General features: G+C 40.6%; 1 protein-coding gene and 2 long non-coding RNA genes across 5 annotated transcripts in view; 1 reads left to right on the plus strand and 2 right to left on the minus strand.

The window, feature by feature from the left end:
- Window positions 1-21,655, minus strand: part of LOC129445112 (interferon-induced protein 44) — an 89,563-nt gene that overhangs the window by 42,299 nt on the left and 25,609 nt on the right. The window lies entirely within an intron of this gene.
- LOC141349255 (uncharacterized) lies at window positions 91-18,906 on the minus strand. Its single transcript, XR_012369061.1, has 3 exons — window positions 18,753-18,906; window positions 375-580; window positions 91-289 (listed from the first exon to the last, which is right to left on the minus strand). It is a non-coding gene; the product is annotated as an uncharacterized lncRNA (long non-coding RNA).
- LOC129427737 (uncharacterized) lies at window positions 14,154-17,820 on the plus strand. 3 transcript variants are annotated; one of them, XR_012369058.1, is made up of 9 exons: window positions 14,154-14,621; window positions 15,005-15,103; window positions 15,192-15,246; window positions 15,347-15,418; window positions 15,546-15,626; window positions 16,130-16,208; window positions 16,361-16,424; window positions 16,835-16,935; window positions 17,322-17,820. It is a non-coding gene; the product is annotated as an uncharacterized lncRNA (long non-coding RNA). The 3 variants fall into 3 exon arrangements; XR_012369057.1 differs by having other exon boundaries at window positions 14,480-14,621; window positions 15,014-15,103; XR_012369059.1 differs by lacking the exon at window positions 16,835-16,935 and having other exon boundaries at window positions 14,508-14,621; window positions 15,014-15,103.

The following is a 21,655-nucleotide window of genomic DNA, read 5'->3' on the forward strand; positions in this document are numbered from 1 at the left end:
AATGTGAAATTATCTAGTTTTTAATTAGTTTTAAAATTATGTTTCTTTTAAAGATAGGGTATGAGTAGAGAAAGTGATGAAAACCTCTCTTGTAAAATTTGTACTACCCCCAGTAACTGAATCAACCATTGCTCTGGAGGTGATCCATTCTTGAAAGACGCTATTGACCGAGTTTACAAAGCTGGACTTTCCTGCTCCAATTTCTCCAGCAACCAGGATCTTGATGTTCTTCACATCTTCATTACTCAGAGTGAATTCTTCTAGCTTCTTTTTCAAGACATCTCTCTGACTGTCAAGAGAAATAAAAATAAAGTTGGAAAATTAGAAAGGTAAAGTTTACCTAAAAATATCTACTGTAGTATATAATCACTTACTTCCAATCAATCTTTCTCCATGGTTCATCGAATTCTGGTAAAATAGATCAAAAATCTGTATGATCAGTGTTTGTGCCCTTCAATATTAACACTAATCATATAAATACTGCTCTTATGTCATAAAAAAAGAGTCTTACCAAAAAGGAGATCAGGTTTTGATGGTTCTGGTATTGGTTGTGAGTCCGAGTTACTGCCCATAGCAACACCTCCAGAAAGCAATTTCAGTTAAAAGTGGGGGAATATTATTTTCTTAAAAATAGTTTATTGATATCATTGTTCCCTGTCCTATTTTTCCTCTTGATGTGTAAACTTTAGGATTTGTGCAATTTTGTGGAGAATTCACCCTGAACAGAAGGGCTTTCCTCAAATAAATCCTTATTTTGTTACAGTTTTTTACGATTGCTATGACAGATTTTTCAATACTTTTAACAAGTTTTCAAAACTCTTAACACACTTAGCACTACATCCACCTATGTAAGCTATACTATTAACACATTTCTTGTTGCTTTAACACAAAATGCATACAATTAACACGAATTTAAAATGCTTTAACTTCTTTTACATACAAGCTCAAACAAGACCAAAACAATAGATTTTAAATGTCAAATTTACAAATGCTTTCACACAGCATGTCAAAACAGATAACATCATGTGCTAAACCTCACTTATAGTCAAAGTAAACAGCTGTTTATATGATGAATTGAAACATAAATATATTCCCTGTATTTTATTCCGTTGGGATTGAAAAACAACTTATTGTACCAATGCAAATATATAAATCACAGCTGATTCACACCTAGGAAACACACTCAGGTTCTTTCAATTGCATGACCATATGGTACACAATAGAGTAAAGGAAGGCCTCTATAGGTTGATCTTGTGTGGAAAAGGAACAATATGAGCAACACAAAAATAAGATATGTCTGCAAGAGTCAGCAGAAGACCACCACGACAAGGGAGAGGTTTTTCTCCAGTCCCACCTGGATGTAATAGATGGTGCATTCCCAGACATCACACCTGAACACTGTCAGACGTGGATAAGACATGGCAAAAGGTTCTTCACAATATGCCTTGCCAGAGAAAAATCAGGTGTAATGTGAATGAGAACATGTGGCCAAATAGAAACGCAATCGAGTAGATGATGAGATTTCCTTTTTTGCTTTATTCTTCAGTGGCCTTTTCTGTTTGTATTTGTTTATTTTTACTTTTTTTTACTGTAAATGGAAGTAATATTGAATATGTTTGTTATCTTGCAGTAATGTCCTGTTGTAAATACTGTAAAGTCTTTACAGCAATTCTGTCTACTTTTTTTCATAAACCGTACTCTAAGATGGATGATTCATTTTTGTCTTGAATTGCTGCAGCAAAAAAAAAAAAAAAACATAATGAATGCATTTACTAAACCCAACTAAACAAAAATATAAACTGCAGTGCAAAACTCAGTCTATAATCAATACAATCTACTGTCTATTGTATAAGGACAGACTTACACATAAACTTATGCAGTTTTTGTTTTTCCATCTTATGTTTGTGTTTTTCATGACATTGTGTTATGATTGACTAAATGTTTCTGTTGGAAGAGAACATGTGTTGGTGATTTGGTATAACCAGTTGATTCTGAAACATGTTTACAGTGTTTTTGTAAACAGTGTGAGAGTTTAGTTTACAATGTGTGATTTTGAGGATAAAATTAATTGTTTTGCCAGTTGTGTGTTGTAGGTGTGTTGGTGCGTTGAGGGTTTGGAAGATTTGTTGGGAGTATTGAAAAAGGTGTCATGGCAATCGTAAAAAACTGTAATGGTTGTTATATTATGTGCTATCCACACAATTCCTACACCCCATGACGCTTTGCGCAAATAATGAGTGTCACTGAACCGGAGCCGGCGTTTGCCATGATGATTACGGTCATAATTTCATGTATGAGCCAGTGTAAGGATGAAATTAAGTGTCCTGATACATCACATTATAGATATATTCAATCATTTCATGCTGTTCCTCGGGGGATGACGGGTCTTCAATGAGCAAATATAAAAGCACAGGGACCGTCTCGGTTACGTATGTAACCCACGTTCCCTGAAGGAAGGGAATTAGGTTTTAAGGCAGAAGGCCGGGCACTAGATGTTCCTTTAACCCCACAGTAGTGCCAGCGACTGGGAAGCGCCCTATCTGAGCGGGATAGGAACGCTGCGGAAGCCACCGCCCCGTTAAGGGCTAATGGTGGGCGAAAGTCAACCGTAGTTGAGGAATTAGACAGCCGTGGCTGTGTAAGCAAAGCAGTGCTCTGCTGAGGGAAACGTGGGCTAGTAGGATTAACCCCACGGAAAAATACTCACAAAGGAACCCAATGGGACGCAATGTGGATGCCCGAGCCAAACACATAGGTTCGCGAGGATACAGCTAGTGAGAGGCTGACAGCGGATTCTCCGCAACATCAGCTGCCAAGGCAGCGGAGGAAGGACAAATCAAACCATTACGCATTTTTGTCTTAATGGCCTTCCATATTGACACTTATTGTGAAGCAACAGTCGGAGGCTGCAAGCCGACATGCGAGTCTGTTCTCCGTGCTCCCCCTGATGAGAAAAGAACACGAGAGGAGACAGGCTCGATACGAACACTATAATATCTAATGAACGTATTAGGTGTCGCCCAACCATCAGCTCTGCAGATGTCTGTTAGCGAGTAACCAGAATGCATGTAGATCCCCTACCCTCTTAACGGAGGCCAATGCGAGCAGGGTCAGAGCTTTCATTGAAAAAACTTCAGACTCACAGACTGCCGAAGCTCCAATGGAGGTCCCTGCAGGACTTTTCAGCACCATGGACAGGTCTCAAGGAGGAATAGAGGGAGGGCGCGAAGGGTTCAGCCTTCAGCCACCTCTTAAAAACCTGATAACTAAATCGTGCTGGCCGACCGATCTGGCGTTTATTGGAGAGTGATGTGCAGATGTGGCGGCGATATCAACTTTAATGGTGGAGGGTGACAGCCAGGGTTTAAATTGGGCCGGGGCCGTCCGGGGCTAAGCTCCGGCACATAGGCTGAAGGTCTCGCTCTGCTCGTGCCAGTGTACTCGCTGCGCTGGTGCGTGTGCACTGACGCGAAGGGAATAATGTGTTTCCATTGATTATGGGGCATACTCACCAATGCAAGTTCAACGATTTGCGCGAGTAGATTACATACAAAGTCAATGCAAAGACGCAATCAGACGGGTCGCACGGGGCGATGCAAATGACGCTAATTGGGCGGCGCAATTGCCGCGGAAACACGCGCTTTTCCTTTTAAACGCGTCTTCGCCCAAGTTATGCAACTCGAGCGAAAAAACTCCGGAACTTCAAGAACGCGCTTTCACACAGGATCATTTGACATTGTAGAGACAAGAGAGAGAGAGAGAGCGAGAGAGAGAGAGCGAGAGAGAGAGAGCGAGAGAGAGAGAGAGGATGAGAGAGAGAGAGAGCGAGAGAGAGAGAGGTAATAATCGTGCCCACGTCGAGGAAACTTAATAGAAGACTAGAAACGTGTTAAGGACTAAAGTATGTATGTCACTCATCTAATTACAGTATGTTAACTGGATAACACTTCATATAACTCATTGTATAGTTTAATACATTTATGTATTTTGATTACACAAATCAAACCTGACGATTGTTTTAGCTGCTGACCAGAATAGGGAATCTCTATTGCTAATTTATTAGACATGTTGATGATACAGTACTGTGTGTTGTACCTTTTCTTGTTAATTTAATCTTTTTGGGTAGCCTATCTTATAGAATTATTCAAGGAGGTTGATTCCTTTTACTTCATTTAAAGTTTGATCAATTGTGCATAATGACATGTGCAACAAATGGATATAGGGTGTCAAACTCGTAGATTTGCATAATTTAAAATTCAGACACTCTTCATAAAATATTTGTGGTCAATCTCTGTCACAGATTTAAAGTTAAAACTTATCAAATCCTATCAGAGAATGTCATTAAAACACACCAGTGGCTTTGCTGTCATCAGTATTAAATAGGGGTGGAACGGTACACACAAGTCCCGGTTCGGTTCGTACCTCGGTTCAGGCTTCACGGTTCGATTCACTTTCGGTACAATGGAGGAAAAAAGCAAAACAAAAATGAAAAAGGCATTTTTTTTAAGCTAATCTTAAAAACATAGGTGTCCTTATCAGTGTTATTTTGAGATGTCATGAATATGAACTGAAATGCATTTAACATACTATCTCGTATTTCAAAAATATATACCACTTTAAGTAATCTTGTACTCATCTTTCATACAAATAGGGGTTCAAATGTATTACAAGTGTTACCTAAATACATTTTTAAATTAAATTTTTGGCCTTATTTCATATTAATGTACTAAAGAACAAAAAATAAGCTTGTAGGATGAATTAATAGGTGTGTACGACTTCACGAGGGGCTGCAAGAAACGACAAGTGGATGACGTCAGAGTAACGCGAGAGCGATTTGAAATCAGCCTCCTCCGCAAGATTCCTCGCGGTACTCTGACGCTGATGGCGCTGCGTAAAGTTTAGCACACTTTAAAAACTGAAAGCAGCTGAACTCGACAGAACTGCCCTGCGTATGCCTGTTGTATATAGCAGGACAATTTATCTCCTACTTCTCAGCGTGAGAAATACAAAGTGTGGCATTTGAACTGACTGAAATGCGTGTTTGTCAAGGTGAATGCGTGAGACTTGAGAGCCCTGATTAGATGTATTTCCACTCACATACCTAACAACTGCTGAACAACGCCGACGCACAGTCCTCGTCTTTTCCACCACTCTCTCGCCTGTACTACTGTAACTGACTGGAAAAGTGAAGTTTTGCCAAACTTGCGATCTTAAAGGGGCCGGCGGATCCTCACCACCATTTGCCATACTCGCTGTCGCTGCTATTTCACTCACTGGACCGTGAACCTGACAAAAAACTGCAGAGTGCCAGAATGTAGACGGTCTCTGATAGAGCGCATACATAGGCGGAGCTCGGCTGCATCGGCGCCAATCAGAGCTTCAGAGCTAAAGCGGGGCAACAGATTAGCTGTCCATAAAGAACCCGCGGATCTAACAGTAGTTCCGCATTACATTAATTATTTTGCACGCAAGTTTTTTTTATTTTCATACCGTGTATTCTCCGTTTAAATTCATGCACCGAACCGTGACCCCCGTACCGATTCGGTTCGAAACGAATACATGTATGTTCCACCCCTAGTATTAAACATGTTACCCCTTAAAGTACCCTCCCCGCAGAGCCCCCCCACATAACAAATCCCAATTTAACCCCTGGTGACAGCCTACGCTCCAACCGGTGTTGAAGGTATGAGAGCACGATATTAATGGGGCATTCTTGTGGGTCCTCGCGTTGCAAAGAGCACCAAATGACGAACAGGTTATTTAAGCGTTTACGCGTGTCTATTAGACGGCGCTCGCGCTGCAGAGATGGTGTTAGATACCATTGCGATAAATCGCCTAAACCTACCACGCACTCAGCGACCAACGTGGAGATACCACAGGTCGGGGCGCGGGTGCCAACGTGCCAGGGAATCCGTCAGTGAGGGGCTGTCGAGAGGGGCATCAGTTCTTGAACCAATTCCTGGTCGTCCAGTAAGGCGCAACCAGAGAAGGCTCTCCTCGTCCTGCCTGACTTTGCACAGAGTCTGTGCAATTAAGCTCACTGGAGGGAACGCATATTTGCGCATCCCCAGCGGCCAGCTGTGTGCAAGGGCATCCACGCCGAGGCTGCCCTCGGTTAGTGAATAAAACGGGCGACAATGGATATTGTCCGGCGACGCAAACAGATCTATCTGCGCACGACCAAACTTCTTCCAAATTAGCTAAACCATCTGGGGGTGGAGTCGCCATTCGCCGGGGCGCGCAGCTTAGGAAAGCGCGTCTGCCGCTGTTTTGAGCGAACCCGGAATGAAAATGGCACGAAGGGACCTCAGATACTTCTGACTCCAAAGGAGGAGAAGACGAGCGAGATGCGACAGGTGACGAGAGCACAAAACCGCCTTGACGGTTGATAAACGCAACAGTCGCAATGTTGTCGGTGCCGACTAATACATCCTTCCCTCGCATCTCCGTAGCGGAGCGTACGAGTCCCAGATATACAGCCCACCGCTCGTGGCAGTTGGGGTGCTATGCACACCCCTGAGACTGCAAGCCCGTCGTACGTGGCTGCTCACCCCGTGCTGGGGGCATCGTATGTGCTACAGAATGCCAGGAGACCTGTCTCAGGGGCATATCTTCCCCTCAGAAATGCTGAGTCTGACCACGGGGTGAAATTGAAACGACACACAGGTGTAATGTTACACAGTGTATGCCGGTGTGCCACGCTCTCCTTGGGACTCGATCGTAAGGCCAATACGATCCTGAAGCAGTCTCATATGGAGCAGCCCGAGCGGTGTCACAGCTGCAGCTGCAGCCATATTCCCCAGGAGCTTCTGAAATTGTTTCAGAGGGACCGCGTTCCTCCCTCGAAATGAACCAAGGCAAGTCAGAATAAACTGGATGCGCGCTTCTGTTAAACACGCCAATAAATCGATCGAGTCTAATTCCACACCGAGAAAAAAGATCCTCTGCACGGGGCAAAGTTTGCTCTTTTCCCAGTTGACCTGAAGACTAAAACGAGCGAGATGCCGAAGCATTAAGTCTCTGTGTTCGCACAGCGTCAGCCGAGAACGAGCTATTATAAGCCGAAGTAAATATAAGCAGAATGCAAACACTACTCTCTCTCGGGGGCTTTAATGCCATCTCTAACACTTTCATGGAGACACAGGGAGAGAGAGAGACAGCTCGAATGGTGGTACTTTTGTATTGATATGCCCTCCCCACGAACGCAGAGCGAAGAAACGGCCTGTGGCGAGGGGAGATGGACACATGAAGTACATGTCTACAGGTCTTAGGCTGCAACCGATCTGAACATCCTGAAGGATCTCATTTGGAGAGCCGGTGTGTAAATCAAATCAGTCGTAATCCGCCGCGTATTTTGGGTACTATGAGATAAAGGCTGGAAAAACCCTATCATCATCTCGGTAAGAGGGACCGGCTCGATACGTCCTTCGCCAGCAGGACATCGAATTTTGCACGCAGAACATGTGCATTGGATGCTTTAACTGTAGTGAAACGAATGCCCGAGAATTTGGGGGTGTGCCGGTAAATTGTATTTTGTAACCGAGGAGGATTGTGCGTAAAACCCAACGAGACGGGACCGTACAAGGAGAATTAACGGCACTACCGAAGTACCCGCGGTGGGGCAGTTGAGCGGGGAAGGTGTGACTGCCGGTGCGTGTGCCTAGCGAGCACAAACATCTACAGAGTGCGCGCGTGTGTGTGTGTGACACTGACCTGAGCCCGCTGAGGGTGACGGTCGTCTGGTCTCCTGAGCGGAGAGCACAGACTCCGGAAAACACCCGCTGGCGATAGAGGAGGAAGAGGGTGAGCTGGTGTGTGCCCGCTCACGGCTCTCTCAATCCTCAGGAAACCTGGAGAGGGAAGAGGAATGCACTATTATGTGTGGTTATGTGGGTACCAGCTGGACAGCCGGTGGAACAACAATGTAACCAAGGATTTTTCCACCCGACCCTCTTCCGGTGAAAGGAGCGAATCACCGTCACCTGTCTCGGGGCCACTTAAACTCCCGATTGTCACGGGAAGCGGCTGAGCGGGCAGGGAGAGCTGCTGACGACCGGTTCAATGAGGTCCAAGGAGGGGGAACGAAGGTGGCCGTCGCACGATGCCCTCGGCGAGAGGCAGACTGAGGAGCCGGCATTGGTGGACCAGGGCAGCTCTCTTCCGCCAGGGCACGACCTAGGAGATCACCTCAGTTGCGCTGCGGAGCTGAATGACTCCCTGAACTCGCCAAAGAGGCCGGTCTTTGAGACAAGAGCATTCAGGAAGTTGTTCTTGTCTGCGTCCATCCTGTCAGCCAGACACATCCAAAGGTGGCATTCTTGGACCACTGTGGTGGACATCGCACGACAGAGGGTTGCGGTCTCCCTCGTGCAGATCTCTAAAGCCTTAGCTTGGACCTGCAACGGAGCCATGGCAGCGAGGGAGGTGAGGGGTGAAGGCTGAACGGCCGTAGATGGCTGCAAATTCCATGTTTGAGTCAGCTCTTCGTGCCGTCGGGAAAGAAAGGCACAGGAGGTGAGGACCGAGAGGCCCGAGCGGCTTCGAAGTACCAATCATGCAGACGGGCTGGTTCGGGAGGAGGGGAGTTAACCCCTCCAACCCTACCGGTTCCGCCGTTCGAGCGGGCACGGCTGCCATCTCCGGGTGAAAGTCCGCCTTGGAAGGAAAAGGGGGCTCCCCTCTGATGCTGCTGAAGTGGCAGGACCAGAAGGAGGTCCAATGGATTCGGCAGAAATCGTAGAACACGACTCTGCTGTCTCCATAGGAGCCTCAACCGGCTGAGGAAGAGAAGGCTGGGAGGTGGAGGACGCATCCCCCAACCTACTCAGCATAGTGATGCGAAGAGCGTCCTGCGAGCGCTTGGCAACCACACCATGGCAGCGTTCAGCACTGCAAAGCTGCGGACGTCGTTCCCATAGAAACGACAGTCTTCTCCGCAATCCAAAAGTGTTATGCTCTCACAGAGAGAACAAAAACCCTCCATGAACGCAGCCTCGGAGTGCTCGATGTCCAAGCACGAAGACAGCGCTCGTGACCGTCTCTGGAACCCCTGTACTTCTCTCATCCAAGATCGCACGGACAAAAAGCTATCCTGAAAAGGATGCTGATCTCCGAATATACGAGAGAGTGGCTGTCTTTAATAGGACACAGAGCTCTCACGTATCACTCTTTCAGGGAAATCACTCTATAGGTGCTCAGCTGATGATGCGCACAGGGAGAGGCAATGCACACACTAAACTCAAAACAAAAAAGATGCAGAGCAGTGGAAAACTGCGAGCGTCCGCTGTGTTAGTACTGCTTGTCAATCAACTTCAGCAACCGTTCCCAGAAGAGCAAGTAGCTTCTCAGTAACAGATAATGCCGGCTTCCGAAGCGAAAAAGCTATTTCCATATTTGCACCTGCTGCTTATATACGCACCTGCCGGGACGGCACCAGCAGTATGCAAATATCTCAATGCCAAGTTCATTGGCGTTTTAGTAGTAAAAGAAGCAGATTGGTCTCTCTAAGCAAGTTCCCAATTCGTCGGTCACGACGTGACGTCGTAGTGACCGACTGAAAGGAAAATACCAGACATTAGTTATGGAAGAAACAAAGCTTTTCGAAGCTTCGAATCAATTGAATTGCTTCGCAAATTGGTTCAGTTTTTCAAAGCGTTCGAAACACCATACACGCTGGTGACACCTGCTGGTCAAAATAATGTAAAAGCAGCAATATCTGTCCAAACATTTTACACTTTTTACAAAGTAATAGCAAGATTGTTCTAAAAATATATTTTTTTAGAAGAATAAATTATTGGATTAAGACATAATTAAGTGTATTCAGTTTTTTTAGTATTTTTTGGCAAACAAATCATTTAAACGAACTCCTTTTCTACCGTATCTATATCTATATATATATATACATATTAATCTCTCCCAAGGGTTTTTGTCCTTCTAGGATTTTTCCCACCGGGTTTTTTTCCTAGGGGGTTTTTAGTCCCAGGGAGAGTCAGCCAACTTTGGCTTAGCTTAGCACTTTACTGTATATGTAACACTATTAATACGCTTGCTTGTACGGTTTAACCTTAGCCGCTATGTTCTACTGCTTATATTATCTATTGATTTTCTGTGTTCTCCTTTACATCTACTCATGTAAAGCTGCTTTGCAGCAATTAACATTTGTAAAAAGCGCTATATAAATAAAATTGAATTGAATTTAATTGAATTTTAATTATGCACATTTTTGTAATTAAATCTGTCTATAAACAAAAAGTAGACAAAATGGTCTGTTATGACGTAATGAAGCCTCGTTTGCTAAAATCACGTGACTTTGGCCAGTTTGAAACAAGCTCCGTACGAATGATTCGAAACAAAAGATTCGTAAATGTTTTGAAGCCTCATGAAGCGTGCTTCGAAATCGCACATCACTACCAGACATTCCAATATCTCCTATAAAGAACAAAGTTAATTATTAAGGAATTGTAAGCCTAATCAGTAAAGACCAAAAAGAAAGTTGTAAACTAAACTTTGATCCCCTGATAACAAAAACTCAAAGAAAACTCAACTCTTGGCTACAGAGAGATTAATCAATAAGAGGAAGAATTTTGCTCTCTAAAGCTGAAGGACTGTCTAGACTTATTTATGCAGCTCTCTCCTTAGAGGTTGATAAAGAAACGTTAAAAAAGGTTGATAGCATAATAAACAACTTTGTTTGAAAAAAAACCCACTTTATCAGAAAATCAGTACTGATGAATTCAATTAAACAGGGTGGTTTGGATATTTTAGATTTCACTACTCTAAACAACACATTTAAGATTAATTGGATTAAACATTTCCTTAATCCCATTTTCTCTCTGGAATATAATCCCTAAGTTTATTTTCTCTAAACTTGGTGGCCTGAGTTTTCTTCTACTTTGTAATTATGATGTCACAAAAATTCCCATCAAACTCTCTAATTTTCATAAGCAGATGCTCTTGTCCTGGGCTTTGATATACAAACATAACTTTTCTCCACACAAATATTACTTATGGAACAATAAGAATATTCTCTACAAGAACAAATCCATTTTCTTTGACAACTGGTTCAAAAACAATCTTTTATTAGTTGGACAACTTTTCAACTCGCATGGCAGACTCTATAACTACTTTGATTTTTTTACAGAAACACAAAATTCCTATAGCAGCTAATGAATATGCTAATGCTATTCCCTCTGGTGTATTTTTGTTAATGCAAGGATCTTCATTTCCATGGCCATGTACTTATTGTTTAAATTTAACTGACACAACAATTGGAGGTATATGCTTCTCAGTAGAGCAGCAAAAAAGAATGATAAAGTCAGAGCTCTCTTTCAGAGAGAATCAACTACAATTCCTTATGTAATACCCTTTTGGAATAATGTTGTGGAAGGTATACCATGGGAGAAAGTATGGTCTTTGCCTCAAAAGTATCTGCTTACCAATAAAGTAAAAGAAGTAACATTTAAATTAGTTCACAAATGTTACCCGTCAAAATCCTTTCTTAGAAGATATAAGCCAGACATTGAAGTTTCCTGCTGTTTTTGTCACTCTTCCGAAGAAGATGTGATACATTTATTTTGGCAATTTACCTACACTGAGAAATTCTGGATAGAACTCTTATTGTTTATTCAATCTTCTTTTGTTAGTAATTTCTCCTTTTGTTTTAAAGATGTCTTTTTTGGATTATTTGACTGCTTGAAAGAAAATACAGGCAAATTTTATATAATTAATTTATGTTTTCTGCTAGCCAAATTTCACATACATAAGCAAAAAAGTATTGGATCCAAACCTCTGTTTTCTTTATTTAAAGATGATCTGGACAGGTATATGGAAACTTTTCAGGGCTCTGTTAATCCTAAAGCAATGAAAACTATATCTCTCTATTCTTCCTTTGTGTCCTTTTAATTTGTATACTTGCATTATTGTCCTCTATGTATGTCATTCTCTCTTTTTTCTTTCTTTTTGTTGTTGTTTAATAACTGTATCATTACTGCTGTAATGTGCTAGCCTGGTTAGCCAGACCTACATCAAGATGTAAGGTCTGGCAACTCTTCACACAAACGGCACAATGCAAGGGGCGGGATATAAGGTTGTCCCTCAAAATGCCTCTCACGCAATAGGATAGCGCTATGACCAATCAGAGCAACGAAGAAGGTGACGTATGAGTCCCATGCGTTTCCCCACCAGTGGAGCTAATTGGTATATCAAACTTTTACCGTAACCAGTCGGCAAAACTCCAAACACATCTTTCTTGCTTAAAAAGGACTTCAGTAGGGTTATTTGCTCTTCACTCAAAGAAAAACATAAGTCTAAGTCCTCCAGAGTCGCGGCCAAAGCCGCTTCAAAAGAAAGCTGTTCGCCAGCAGCAGCAGCCATTCTTTGTTTTCAAGTAGGAACCGTCGCAGGCAGCTCTGTCGTCATCATGTTAAGCCCGCCCCACAGACGCTACACACGATGTGATTGGCCTGACCAAATTTTGGTTTTTGGAGCTGTTAAGTGTATTGTGAGTGCCTAGACTAAACCCTGGCAGCAAATATATTTTGCGGCCGCTAGGGTGCGTCTAGATTTCTAGGCTAGTAATGTGCTGTTTTGTTGAATAAAAAAGCATTCCAGTATCTCTACAGTGGGACAGTCAGTCGAGTGTTTAATGTTGTGATAACGCAAGAGTTGCAACTACGGTAGCTGAGAGGCCATTCTTTGTGTTCTTTTTTAAATGTTTCTGAGGACTGATGAAATCGTTATAAATGTGTGTTTAATACTGTAAAATAGGCTCGATGTTACAGTCACTGACCTTGCCGTCCAGAATTAAAGATAACATTCCAACTTGAACCCATTGTGCGAGCTGTCTCTTTAGTACCGCGTGGTTTATTTATGTTGCTGCTGATTGGACTGCAGTTCTGACACACCCACCAAACTTAATAATAGGTGTGTTCGACATCGGCTGTGGCTGGATGTAACCGATTGGTGAGATTAGCCGCGTGCCGGCGGGGAGGAGCTGAAAACGGAGACGTGAAGTCGGACGCGCTGTGATTCCCGTAGCTTGCTGCATTTACGTCAGGCATGGCTGGTCACGTGCCGTTTGCTGGCTTAATCGGATTAAACATGATTTGTAAGATGTAAACTACATAAAAAGTGAATTATACTGTTTTGAATGTCCGTGTATGAGCATGAGTGGAACTGAAGAGGCTTACAGCATAAATTATTTAAATACCAATGAAGTGGGGTCTACGTTTTTTATCCATTGTATTTTGATGAAGATGACACAAAATAACATCGCGACTACATGAAAAGAGCTTTAACTGTTCTAAAAATACAGATTTGTGAGCATTTGTGGAACTGAGGGCGTAAAAATAAGCACGAAACACACGTGATTGTTGTCATGTGGTGAATCCGACCAATCGTGAAACAGCTGTGTCGTCATTACAGCCCGTGCAGCTCCTCTTCGAGAACTGCGCTGGCTAACTCAGGCGGCTGATCTCGAAACGCTCTCGCGGTACTTTAAAACCATATGACACTGTCACGTGCCTGCAGCGCCAGCTGAAGTCGGACAAAAATACTAACCGGAATGCACTGCTTCAAGTCAGCCGCCGATCGGTCTGCGCAGCGCCGCATGAAGTCGAACACACCTATTTTCAACTTGCGCGAAGACGCGTTTGAGGCAGTACTTTGCGACGCCCGCCCTTACGAAAATTAACCATGGTTACTGTAGTAAAACCATGGTTACCACAAAATAACTATGGTTTTGACAACCATGGTTTTCAAAAACCATAGTTAAACCATCCCAGCAAACATTGGTCCGACCGCAACGTCGTGTCCCTGGCCAAAAATAGTTGCGGTATGACGGCACAAATCGGTGAAAATATGTAACACAGAACATTTCATAAAAATGCATTCAGATACATTTGTACATGTCTATAGTTCTATGGGGTTGCATGTATAATTGTTACTTTGACTTTTACTACGCGTGCTTCAATATTTATACCCTGTTGTGAATCGGTTGTAAGAGGACGTCACTAGGTGACGTCTTTACACGTGCATTTATAGTCCATCATGACCCTCTATAAAAAATCATAAACCTTCTATAAAGTCATTGTGAAATATGCAAATGCTGTGCTTACACCTTGGTTAATACTGCAATAATTAATTTAAGTGCAAAAAGTAGGTTTTTAAGAGGTTATGAATAGACGTCCACTGACGTCTTTTACACGTCTAGACTAGACTAGTAGGAAAAAAACAGGATAATCTTTATGAAATACACGATTTGTATACAAAGTAAATATATTAACTTTATCTTGTTTAAATAAATTATAATCACAAAGTGCCCAGTGTGATTGCAAAGCCACACTGCATTTTAGTCATTATTCCAACCTGTTTTATTATTGAATGTATGCATATAAATGTAAAACAGATACATATCCGGTCACCATTTAGGTCTGAGTTGGATGTAATTTCAAAAACTCTGCTTCCAATATTACATTAAGAAATATATTACAAAATCCCGCGATAGGACAGATTATCTCGTGAGATAGTGGTGACGTCACGCGTTCTTCCGGAAGTTCACATTCAAACACGAGGAGCGATTACGAGGGAGTTTTGTCTATATATCATTCAAAATCTACTGTTGGGTAAGTACATTGTGTATTATTTGATTAACGTGCTTAAGTTTTACTTGTTTGACACGAAGGCTCCGAAATAAACGTTGCCAGAATTGTCCACACTGAGTATTGCAATAATTAGCTAGAAGGCTAAAAGCTAACGTACTTTGAACTTATACATGGTATAAAGTATGTTTAAGGATACAGTCAAAGTAACTTATTAATGTAGCCTCTTGAAAGTCTCTTTCAGAAAGTAAATTATCTGAAAAATAAAAGTTATTTGGCATTAATGGAATTACAATGATTTGATTGCCTAAACATTGCACATGCAAAATATTAAATACTGTTTTGCATTAAAAGTTTAGCAGAAGTGTTTGTTTGATTAACTTCCTTTGATTTTGTTTTGTACAAAGAAAAAGCAGAACCTCATCCAAATAAAAATAAACAAGCTGTTAAAGGCACTGTGTCCTACACAGACCCTCCAAAATATAACCACCCAAAACCCAAGTCAGGTAAATGTCTCAGTTTGAAAATACATTAACAAATTGGAGTTGTTATTGTGGAGTTAATATCATTAATTACAATTTCTTTTATTTACAGTTGAAGGTCAACACAAACCAAATAAAGATGTGCATTCTACAAACAATAAAAAAAGGTATGGAAAACTGTAGATATGAATTTTTGTAGATATGACTTAAACAGTCTACACATTTGTTAATGTTCTAGTGTGTCATATGTCCTTTTTTGTGCTAAAGATCAAGTTTTGTGTCCACCACACTTAGATGAGGCGTGCCCGACCCCTGACTTTGTCTACCCTACATTAAGTTGTAAGTTTTTGACTGCTTTTGCTTAATACTACGAAAAAACATGATTCTTTCAAAAATGACTTTTATATATTTTGATATGAAACTCAAAAATGTATATAACTTGTTTTGGTGTATTTTGTTTACACAGGCACACTTCATGACAGTAAACATCGGTATCACAATGGTGTGATTGATCTATACCCTAGAATAAGCTGTGACACTATGAGACGTACGTGCTACTGATGCTTTTTTTTGGTGCATTCCCACACTATACAAACACATTGCTTGGCGCCTAAGTGCATACACTTTTGCCTTTATAATGTCATTCTTATTTTTAGGTAAAAATGTATTCCATGAGTCAGGGTTTTGCCTGAATGTCAACATAATATCCAAAAACTTTGATATAAAAAGTGATTTATTTTAATATTTTACACTACTATGTCTGTTTTAAAATACATTGTGCATGTGTATGTTTATTGTACTTAATGAAATTACATGCAAGGTGTCATGCAAGATTTTACATTAGTGACAACAAAGCTAAGAGTATAAACATATTTACATTTCTCTGAATCTGAGTTAATAGTTACAAATACAGAGCTTATAATATCTGTCATTGCTCAACCACAAAGACCTAAAAGTACAGCCAGCTGATTTCATAACTAATGCAGTATACTGTGAAGTTATTTACTGTTAATATTTTACACTACCATATAATTAACTCTATTTGTACAGGTGAGGTAACACAACGAAAAAATTACCGGATGGAGACTACCTGATTCTTCACCTATGGCCTCAGCTTCAAATGCAACATGTAAGAAATGCTATATGACTGTGTATTGTGCATTATGAATACATCAAATATGTTGATAACAAGGTGATCTCCGTAAGTTGTGACATAAAGAATATGTATATATATTTCCATCTATCTTTCTATAACATTATTTCAATTGTTTTCACATTTAGGTCCAGCAACTGTCTGAGTTGGTGGATATTCTGTCAGAGACTGCGTGAACAACGTTATGAACAGGTATGTATTTCTCTTGATTTGTGTAATCCTGCATAATATTTAAGGAATATATATTGATTACCACCATAATTAACCCAGCTATTTATATTACTTCAATTCAGGATTTAATCCGTCACACATCACTTGTTGAGAAGTTTTAATGTTTGTAATGCCTTAAACAGTCAGCCATACTGAAAACAAGAAATCAAAACATAATTTCAGTGTAAGCCATTACTTGTCACCCAAAGTTAGGGATGAGGATATAGTTCATAGCACTTGTTACATGGTAGATGAAACAAGTGAAGTTGTGAAGTGTTAACACATAGTGTATGTTTAAACAGTGTATGCAATTGCTCATTACTGTTAATTGTGATTTATTGACCATTTAGGTTGTTTGTCTAAGGTGAAGTAATCTTACATTTCTTTCACAGAATGATGTCAAATTGTCTTATGGCAAAGTTCAATATGAAGGGTGGTGGACATCTGGAAAATAAGTCTTTTAAAGGCACACCTTTGTATTATGTTATTCAAGGTAATTTGGGGAATATGTTGATCTAAAAAAACTTGTTCTTGTATATTGATTGTAATTTTATTGTTATGCTTGATCTATTCAGGGGACATCACAGCTCACCTGTCTTTATCAGAAATATCCTGTTCATTTTTTGACACCCCTAGTTAAGGGTCTTTCTCAAGGGCACCACAGTGGTTTTGTAGAGGGAGGGGACAAATGCTGTATCCCCCACAACTGATCTAACACTTATTTAAAGCAGAGCATATTTTGTACAATAATATATATATAATATTAATATATCATTTTAGCTGTAGACCATAAAGATTTTGAAAGTAAGTGCATGTCATTTACCTCAAAATTTTAATTGTATTTATTTTAAAAAGAAACATATTCTTCTCTTCCTTCAGATGCTGTGAAGGGGTGGAGCCCAAATGCCACAGACTCGGAAATAGATGCAGCTATGGCAGACCACCTCAAGCACGCTCCAGGAAGAGCTGGGGGTGGTGGATACAAAAAAGCCAAACAGCTGTGATGTGTTAAAGAGAGAGTTCACCAAAAAAGGAAAATTGTTATAATTTTCTTATCCACATGTTTCAAACCTGTATACCTTTGTATTTTCTGCTGAACACAAAGATTGAAGAATGTTTGTAACTTCACAACCCATTAACTGTCAATTTTTTTTACAATTGTAGTAATGGGTTGTGAGATCTGCTTTGTTAAAAACATTCTTTCACATATCTTTGTGTTCAGCAGAACATAGAAGGGTATACAGGTTTGAAACATGAGAGGGAATAAAAGACTAAATATAAATTTTTGGGTGAACTATCCCTTTATAGAAAGTGTTTTGAAGTTGTTATTATAGTTAAATGGTTAAAAAAAATAAAAAGTGCTAAATCAGAACATGCTTCTTTTTTTGTTATGGCCACAAATAATGTATTCTTTAATGTGTTTGTGAAGTACACGTGGTTAAAATGGTTTATGGACGTTCAGGTCTGACTGGACCAATTTTGAACTGATTTTGAACCTTTGTGAATATGTGTTAAACCTCAATACTATTGATTGCCTTTCACGATGTTACACAATGGGTGTATATTAATTTTATATGCATACATTTAAACTATGCCGCAACACATTTAAACATCCAGAAGACGACACATTTAGACGTCCAGGGACGGGCAGAAAAGACGTGTAATTCACGGCCAAATGACGTCAAAGACGTCCGCTCAACTTTAATTTAGGGTATTTTTCAACCGCGATGGGACGTGACGAAGGGTCGTCTTTTCAACGGTCATAAAACGTCCACATGTTTGCTATATGAGGGCTTAAAACATATATTTAAACTATGCAGGAACACATTTAAACATCCAAAATACGGCGCATTTAGACGTCCAGGGACGTGCAGTGTAATTCACGGCCAGATGACGTCAAAGACGTCGGCTCAACTTTCATTTTGGATATATTTTTCAACGCGGACGGGACGTGACGAACGGACGTCTTTTCAACGGTCATCACACGTCCAAATGTTTGTTGGGATGTAGTAAAACCATGGTTTTGCTCATAGTAATCAAATGACCAAAAAACCATGGTTACTACACTTTTAACACAATAAAACCATGGTTAATTTTCGTAAGGGCGATTTGGGTCATTCGCATCGCCCCGCGCGAAGACGCGTCTGATCGCGTCTTTGCATTGAGTTTGTATGTACAGACTCGCGCAAATTGTTGAACTCGCGTTTGATGTGTATGCCGCACGAGTATTCCCCTTTAGTAAAACAGCCTATTTCAGACCCTTTAAAACTAATATTGAAATAAATATAGGCCTATTTTGAAATTGCTCACCTGGGTTTATTTTCAAGATTTGAAGAAGGTCTATGCTGTATGTCTGCTACTGTTGTTTTTTCTGTGTGAGTGTAACACACTGATGCTGCTTCGTTTATAGGCTGTGATACTTTCACTTTCACTATAATGTAATGCTGCGTAAACTGCATATATCCGTACTGCAGATGTTCCTGTCTAAAACGTGTGTCTCTGAGAGATCTGGAGAAAACACAAAGCTAAACCAGCCCAAGATATGTTTTATTGTGGTTGGACCAGTGGTGTAGTCTAGATTTTTGTAGTGAGTATACTGTGATTTTTCCCTCTCACCCTTATGCTCACTCGTCCCAGAGTGACACCCCATAAGCACCACCACACTCACAGATGCATACAGTATGGATCTTCATGTAATCGAGAGCATTTTGAAAGTGTACTCATAAACACATAAACTGAATGTGTTATCAACATGTCAGTTTATTATAAGAAAAAAAGAGTTTAACAGTCAATGGGTTTACAGCTGGGGAAACTGGATGGATTTTTAGACTGCAGTGTTAATCAACATCTAACTCAGGGCCAAAAGTTACTCAACTGTTAATTAAAATTAAATAAACTGTTTCCAATCTTCAATCCGTGGCTAACACATGCATTGAAGGAGAAAAAAATATCCACTCTTTCAATAGCTATTATCTGACAACTATTGATAACATTACCATGTGTAATTTAATGGTGTAAATGTTTTTAATTAATACACATTTAAGATGACCATGAATTAACTCTAATTTGCATAGTCATTGAAATAAAAGCTTATTTTATGTATATAATACAAGCAGTGTCTAAAAATGAAAATAGGCTTTTACTTAATTATTATTACAAGACCATCATGTAGCCTAACATCCCTGATAGCACACAAACATCTCGAAGACATCTATTTGATGTCTGCGTTTACATCTGCAAGATGTATTATTTAGATTGTTTGCTCATCTGCAATACGTCTCTGAGACGTTTCCTCAAAGATGTCATATAGACATATTGAAGACATCTGCAAGACGTTTTTGATTTAGAATGTATGTAAAGCAGCTCTTTCTAAGACCTTTATAAGACGTTTTTACACACCAGATGTATTCCAGATCTCCAGATCTTTACCAGACATCTTGCAGACATACCTGTGCTATCTGGGATTAGACACCCAAACCAAAGTGAAGAAAATGCTCTTTAATTTGCAAGTCTGAACTGAACATCAACGCAGACATGATTTTCCTCACAAAAGTTTAAGATCATATACATCTTGAACGTAGATAGATAAATTAACACAGAGAAGGAAAGTTTAACACTGTGAAGCACAAGCAAACACGCTGAAACCATCAGGACATAAATGGGCTTATTTTATTGCACTTGAAACCTTACCTCCAGATAAAGTATTAAACTGGACTGATGATTTAAATGTTGTTTACTCACATGTGCGTTGTTAACTCTCCGGATTTTATATTGCAGCAGCTCGTTCACTTCACATGGAATAGGCTTGTTTGAGATGCAGCTTGCCTTGCCTGAAATTCAGACGAGAGCAGACGGCTGCAGTAAGGGGAGGAGTGAAAAAAGAGCTTTTAAGTCAGACACTTCACCAATCTCGCAGTCCAGTCGACTACAAACGTCAGCATAGGCAGAGATCACGTTCGCGTATTTTATCGCGGATTAAATAGATGCAACTTAAATACCAATAAATTCATTTACATAAAGATGTTTATAAGGAGAATCAACGAAGGTGAACTGTTCGTTACTGGAAAAGGTTACTTAGTAAATGTTGGGATGAATAAATCTAGTGGTAATACAAATTCGTTTCTGTTGTGTGAAATATAAACAGCTCACAGTACAAATAAATCAACACCAATACAGAAGTTTACAGGAATTCATAAAAAATATAAATGTCATAAAGAACAATTGAATTAAAATAAAAACTACTACAGGAATTAGAGTTTTTAGAAGGCCAATGAGCATTAAGCTGTGTCGTCAGCAAGTCTTTTCCCATCGTGCTTTTCGTCAACGCAGTCGGTGGAGAGCAACTGCGCTCGGCTGTAGAATCCGACGAGCCCCCCTCTCCATCGCGAGAGTTATTTTGCACACATCAGCGTGACATCACAGCAAGTCGGACGTAAGTCGGACACTTTTCTAACCGACATGCATCTTGCGCGGATCACCGGTGATCGATTCTGCGCAGAATTTGCTCATCTCAAACAAGCCTATTGTTTGTTTACAGTGTCGCGTGAGCAGCTACTCTGCAGGTTCGACTTCATTTGGCGCTAAGCAGACCCTTTGGTGATGTCAAAGTACCGCGAGAGCGATTCAAAGCAGATTTCTCCATGTGATAAATGCAATCGCTCTCGCGGTACTTTGCTGTCACTCGCCTGTGGGTTCTTCAGGTGCCACACCAGTCTCCTCCCCAGTTTCGCGCCGCTATGGTAATTTGATTTCATACGCGAATCGGATCGCGCAGTTCGGCAGGAATTCAAACACACCAAATATATAGCCTAATATATATGCAGTTCAACCCGCTAAAATAGCAAGTGTCGCATGCTACTGGTCTGTGCTTTACATCTGAATTATGACTAAAAGTTTGAAATGTCAGAAAACCATGCTGTTACGCATCCTCAAGCTATTTTTAGTGGGTATACGGAAATCCTTGACAATTTCTAGTGGGTATACGGCGTATACCTGCGTATCACGTACACCACTGGGTTGGACTGCACTGTAAAACTGTCATACTGTGAGCTACATGCAGCGTCATTCTACAGAAATGTCCATTTTTCTGTCCCTAGCCTTTACAGAAATATTACACTTGAAAAACACGTTAGGGTTACAATTTTTTATATTTTAAAATTAAACAAAATGTTATTTGAACAATTACACCTTCTTGAGCCATCAATGTAGCAATA

Source organism: Misgurnus anguillicaudatus, chromosome 3 (assembly GCF_027580225.2).
Source record: "Misgurnus anguillicaudatus chromosome 3, ASM2758022v2, whole genome shotgun sequence".
Classification (NCBI taxonomy): domain Eukaryota; kingdom Metazoa; phylum Chordata; class Actinopteri; order Cypriniformes; family Cobitidae; genus Misgurnus; species Misgurnus anguillicaudatus.